The sequence below is a fragment of the Centroberyx gerrardi genome, chromosome 12 (genome assembly GCF_048128805.1).
Source record: "Centroberyx gerrardi isolate f3 chromosome 12, fCenGer3.hap1.cur.20231027, whole genome shotgun sequence".
Lineage (NCBI taxonomy): Eukaryota > Metazoa > Chordata > Actinopteri > Beryciformes > Berycidae > Centroberyx > Centroberyx gerrardi.
Genome location: NC_136008.1, coordinates 31,414,164 through 31,420,760, shown reverse-complemented (window position 1 = coordinate 31,420,760; position 6,597 = coordinate 31,414,164). Strand labels below are relative to the sequence as shown.

The window sequence follows — 6,597 nt, the reverse complement described above, 5'->3', positions numbered from 1 at the left end:
AATTCATCACTGTTTAGATTTGTCACATATCACAAACTTGTTACTCAACCTTTTTCAATTGTAGTGCTGTGTGATAGAAAAGGAGACAAGACTACAATCAAAATGTGCCATGTGGTTTGACCAGAAGGCAGGAAGGGTGACTGCCTCAAACATCCGAGCAGCCTGCCACACTGACCCAGACAAACCAGCTGTCTCCCTGCTGAAGAAACTGTGCTATCCTGTGGCCTACAAGGACCCAAACAACAACACACCACACTCTCTCAGGTATTCACATCCACTTTACACTGGATGAAAGCAGTACACAAAAAAGTAGAAATCAACCACAACCTCAGCCAAAAGCAACCACAAAAGTGATGGGGAGGGAAACCACGGCAATGTGCAGAAAAGTTTTTAATACAGCCTTAAAATACTTATCTTTCACAGCACTTAGGCTTATACAAAAACACAAAGCCTTAAATGTACATGCAGACCACTTGCACAGCAACACGTTTCGAGTTGCACTCTTTTTCAGGCAGCAATCTTTGCTGCCTGAAAAAGAGTTGCTGCCTGAAAAAGAGTGCAACTCGAAACACATTGCTATGCAAGTGGTCTGCATGTAGATTTAAGGCATTGTGTTTTTGTATAAGCCTACAACGCTGTGAAAGATGAGTATTTTAAGGCTGTATTAAAAACTTCGCTGCACATTGCTGTGGTTTCCCTCCCCATCACTTTTGTGATTTATTTACATCCACTTACTTTATCACCTTGCTGGTAAAATACAAATTATCAAGATAAATAACACATCTGCTAATAAGAATGTCATTTGGAATGATGCCTCACAGTAGTAATGTTACTGTGATATGAGCAGTGTACATTGTTGTGGTTATCATTTATTACTATCATGTGATACTTAAGGTGTGCAACATTTTTTCTGTTTTTAGATGGGGCACTGAACATGAGGGAAAGGTAGTTGAGGAGTACACCAAGATGATGGAGAGCCACCACACCAACCTCACTGTCAGGAAGGGAGGGCTGGTCATCAACCCTCAATACCCATGGTTAGGGGCATCCCCAGACGGCATATTAACATGTGACTGCCATGACATGGGTGTGTTGGAGGTAAAGGTACCCAGCAGCCTTCAGAATAGCACATTGATGGAGAAAAGCAAACAGGATAGCATGTTTTGTCTCCAAGAGGTGGAGGGTAAGTTTTCATTGAAGAGGGACCATCAATACTTCTATCAGGTGCAGACACAAATTCATCTGACACAAGCAAGCTACTGTGACTTTGCTGTCTGGGGACCAGGGAAAGGAGGCAAAGGGGAAATCCATATTGAGAGAATTCTGCCTGATACTGACTTTTTTGAAACCATGTGTGAAAAGGTTCACACATTTGTCCAGAAATGTGTCATTCCAGAGCTAGTAGCAAAAATGTTTACAGCTCCTATTCTAGCAACATCACATGATACCACCAAACCATTTGAAGGCAAGGGCTGTTACTGTGGGGTGCCTGTCCTGGATAATGAAGACAGACTTGAGTGTAAATCAGGAATCTGTAAAAGACAATACATTCATAGAAGTTGTTTAAAGCTTGACACCACTCATTTAAGAATTTCAAGTTGGAAATGCAGTGACTGTATGCGGGAAATAGCTAAACAAAAGAGGCATAACAAAAAACAACTGAACAAAGTATAATTTTGAAGTGTTTTATTCAACACAGGCCACATACTGTCTAGCAGTGGTGGAATAAGTATTCAGTTATTTAATATTAAAGATGTGTATAGTTATTTATGATTAAAAGTATGAATTCAACATTGTCATTGTCATTATTTCATTGATGGAAATAACAATCCATAGTGCAGTAACACACACTTTTTTCTAATGTTTAATCCAAAGGAACAATTGAGGGAGCGAAATTTGTCAGTGCACAGCACACATGGACTATTCTATCTGGAGGTGTAAGACCTTTAGGATGCTCAGCTTCACACATTTGAATTCCAATTGTACTTTGAAGTATGGTATACCGATTCCTTGCCTCACCGATAACTCTCTCTACATGGATCTTAACCGATGCAAGTCCTCGTGTGGACTCCAATTCCACTGGACCCAGTTGCCTTTTCCCTTTAGTAAAAGCTGGGATCCTAAGCTCAGCATTGTACAGACCAACTGAATCTGCCACATCAAACCCTCTATCAGCTAGTATCACATCGCCTGGGTTGAGGCAATCCAAAAATCCACTTCTTTCAGTCAAGTGTTTGTCTGATGTTCTGCCACCCCATCCTTTTCATATAAAAGAAACTGTTCCTTGTGGTGTTATGCCAATTAGATATTTCATGGTATGGTGATGTTTGTATTTTGAGTATGTCTGTGCTCTTGCTCTTAGGTCTCTAGGCTTTTCAGTGAAAATCTCAAAGCAGTCAATAATACAGGCACATTTACGAAAGACCTGTCTAAATATCATAGGCATTGACAGCTGAAGCTCTTCTCGATTTGGCCAAAACACAAGTGCTGGAACAAGCCTTGCATCCAACACTTCAATGGTGCTTCTAAATGTTCTGCTGGCAGTTGGAATTGAGATCTTAAAGATACAACCAAGCAATGAAAGGGGAAGGTTCATTTTCAGCCTCATAAGAGTTAACAGCAGTTGTTGGAAGGGAGAGAGGTTTGTACCAGTCTGCAGAAATGATATCACAAACGTTAAAACTACTTGTAACTGGGATTATGTGGGGATTCCAGTCATTGCCTTCACTTTTTCATCATCTTTTTCAAAAGCCAGTTCATCAAATGTTCCTGATTTAATAATGTCCTTCAGCCTATGGTTTTCCTCCCTGAGGTCATTGCATTCCCTTTGTAATCTTGCAATCTTCTCCTTGCATGGTTTGTTGTCACACTGTTGTTCATCCTCATCCTCATCCTCAGCAGGTGGCGCAGGCTTAGTGTCTGGCACTGATGACAATTCTAGGAGGACATCCACTGCATCTTGCTTCTTTTTCTCCTCCACCCTCTTGTTCTGCATTCTGCTGTGCTGCTCATACCTTTCCATGTCTCCCTTTTCCTCTTCTTGGTGGCTGGTGTGTGTGAGAAGACGGATGGAACCCAGTCAGGGGACAACGGGTCATCAGATTTGGTACTTATAAGTTAATGATACAAGAGGGTTTATGTCCAACATATGCCAACAAGTTAGAAGTAACATTAGTAAGTGATATCATTCCTGCAGACTGGTAAAACCCTCTCTCCCTTCCAACAACTGCTGTTAACTCTTCAGACTGAAAATGCACATTCCTCTTAACTAACTTAGACAACCTATTATTTAGCTAGCGTTAGCTGTTAGCTAGCGTAACTCGTCAAGGCCACTGGAGTTGGTTGCGTCGGTCCGCGAAGACGAACCATGTCAGAACGATTACGTAAAGATATAATGACTAAAAATACAATAATTAAAATACTCAGGGGCAAATTCACAAAAAATGGATTGCGGCCGCTAATAGCACCATGAATTGCGTATCATTTGCAACCGCTATTTGCTCCGTCTCAAGGACCGATTCACAAAAGATATTGCGCTAATGATATGCCAGCGCAAACACGCCCATAACCTGTTGCAACTGAGTGCAATTTGCCCCTGTTTTGCGTCTGATTGCAATTATCAATGTGGCAAAGTATAAATATTGCCTTTGCACCAAGAACACAGTAGGAGAAAAATGAAATTTTTAGACCGCGAGCTGCAAGTCCTGACGGACGAGGTGCAGGGGCATTCCTCAAAACTTCAGGCAAGAAATTTAACCGGGACTGCGAGAAACCATATTTGGGATTTAATATCCCAGTCTGTCAGTGCTGTTGGTGTTTCCAAACGCATACCTTCAGACTGCAAAAGAAGATGGCATGATTTGAAGCGGAGAATAAAGGAGAATGTAGGGGAGCTTTATTTATTTATTTTTCATGACACAATTGCATCCTGTCACTGCATCCTTTGTTTGTCATTGCATCTCACTGTATCCCAAAATAAACTAGAAGGGCACTCGGAGAGCGCAGACCTCCGCCAAGGCCAATCCAGTCTTCTATGATATGCAAATGTACAAGCGCAACCAATATACGGATCCGCTCCAAAATGTAATGGGTTCTTCCTTGGCCCATGCTACACCCTTCCACGAAGTTTCATGAAAATCGGGCCAGTAGTTTTTCCGTAATCCTGCTGACAGACAGACAAACAAACACACAAACAAACGGCACCGAAAACATAACCTCCTTGGCGGAGGTAATAAATGAGTTTGAGCGGGGCTGTCCATGGTGCTGAATCTTTAGGCCAAAATAAGACCCACTGTGCTGACTAGTGAGATAAATGAAAATATTTTCAGAGTGAGAAATTGAGTTGTATTGATTGTTTGGTTGTACTGATTTATTTGCTTTTGTTTGTGAAGCAATCTGTGTTAAAGTTCTATAGTAATAATAATAATAATGTCAAAATATTATTTACAGACTGTATTTACAGACAATTTTATTTTTTAGGTCATACAAAGGTGGAATTGTTGCGGAAACAAGGTCAATTCAATTCAATTCTCAGTTAAATCAACAAGTGATATTCTCCTTCGAAATATCCGTTCGAGCACGCCTGGCATTACGATGCCTTCGCCTGGCTACAATCACTGCTGCCATGATCACTGGAAAGTCTGCGCGTGACACCCCTTATAAATGTGCTTCAATTACCACCAACTCTCTGAAGACGCTAATAATTTCACTCTAACTGCGTGTGGCAATTAGCTCCAATCTTTGTGAATTGGACTGTTTTTGCAATGAGGCTCATTTGCATAGAAAGGGGCAAATTTTGCACCAAATGTATGCATATTACCTAATTTAAATACGTGCAAATAGCACAGGAGCACCAGACACTATTTGCGTGGCAGCGCAGTTAGCGGTGCATTTCACCCTTTGCGAGTGCTTTGTGAATTACACGGTTTCTTTTTGTCTTATTTGCACAGGTTTAGCGTCAGCAAAAGCCATGCAATCCTTTTGTGAATTCGCCCCTCAGTGTTTACTTGAGCTTACCTTTGATGAAATGTTCGCTGCAAAGACGTGTGTACTTTGATGGTTGCCATTCTTTGCCCTCCCCAGGGACGGAGGCATGTCTAACAGCACAAATCCACAATCTCCTCCTCTCTGAGTTTTCTTTCTCAAACGGGATTCTGTAGAAGCACAACCCAGGCTTGTCTCCTTGTCAGTTACTGCATCCGATTGAACAACAACTATCCGGCATTTTGGCTAAACCAACAACAAACCTGGTAAAAAATAACTGGCGGGCAGTGGAAGAAAGCCTTGTTTTGCCCTCCAGGTGGGCGTTCCTATAAGGATGTGACGTCACGTGAAAACTATGAATTGAGCAGGTGGAGGATTTCATGTGGGAGATGTTTTTTTCTAGGGAAAACAGAGAGATTTGCTCAAATGGGAGTATGGCAGTTGGCTCAGAAGAAATGTTAATTTCTATGGGGGTAGAAGAGATCTGATGCCTGATCCCCTCGATCTTACTAGTGAAGTGTTTTATAAAATCCTCACATCTTTCAGGAGAGGCTTCGAGGGGCTGACTGGGAGGAGGGCTGATCACTGAGCCAATAGTCTGGAATAAAACCCTTGTATTATGGCTCTGGGAGGCAACCAGTTTGGAAAAATATGAATTTCTTGCTTCCTTAATTGAATTCTGATAGGCAGCCATTAGGTTTTTGAGAGTTTCATAGGACTCAGTACCTTTGTCTTTTTTCCATTTTCTTTCAGCTTTCCTGCATAGCCTTTTCATATTTCTGGTGTGGTCATTAAGCCAAGGGGAGGGTTTATGTTTTACTCTCTTATCTTTAAAAGGTGCGATGGAGTCTAAAATATTAAGACATGTACTGTTAAAATTCATGACTAGGTCCTCAGCGGAGAGACGAGGGAGTGCCGGGACACTAGAACAACCAGCCAAAAAAGCTTGGCAGAATCGAGGAGCTGATATACTATTAAGAGAGCAAGAACGGATGGAAACAGGGGTCATGGGTGCAGGAGGTGAAAGGGAGGTCTCAAATACCACAGCTTTATGGTCTGATGGAGGGAAGTCTGACAATTTTAGATTGCTCACTGTTATACCACATGGAAGCACCAGATCAAGAGTATGACCCTTGGAATGACTAGGCTAGGTAACGAACTGTGCAAAATTAAAAGATTCATTCAACTTAATAAAATCCGAAACAAAAGGAGATGAAGTAGGACAGCAGACATGTATATTAAAATAACCAAGGATAATAACTCTATCGTGTTGTGGCACAATAAGTGACAAAAGTTCTGAGAATTCTTGAATAAAATCAGGGTTAAACTTAGGAGGTCTATAGATTAAAACACAAAGTATGGGGGTCTTATCATAAATTATAAAACTAAGGATTTCAAAGGTGCTAAAACTGCCAAGAGAAATTGAGGAGCATTTAAAAGAGTCATTAAACAGAACGGCACCACCTCCACAGCCTGTCAGCCTAGGTTGTTGGAGACAAAATAATTTATGGGGGCAGGCTTCATTTAGCGGGAGCAAATCACCAGGGCTCAGCCATGATCAGAAAGAAATCAATATTGTTGGCCATAATAAAATCTTGACACATAAAAGACTTA

At 41.3% G+C, this 6,597-nt stretch overlaps 1 pseudogene; it reads right to left on the bottom strand.

Moving 5' to 3' along the window:
* Positions 1-2,698: 2,698 nt before the first annotated feature.
* On the bottom strand, positions 2,699-5,224 carry LOC139932253 (uncharacterized; annotated as a pseudogene).
* Between the last annotated feature and the right edge of the window lie 1,373 nt (positions 5,225-6,597).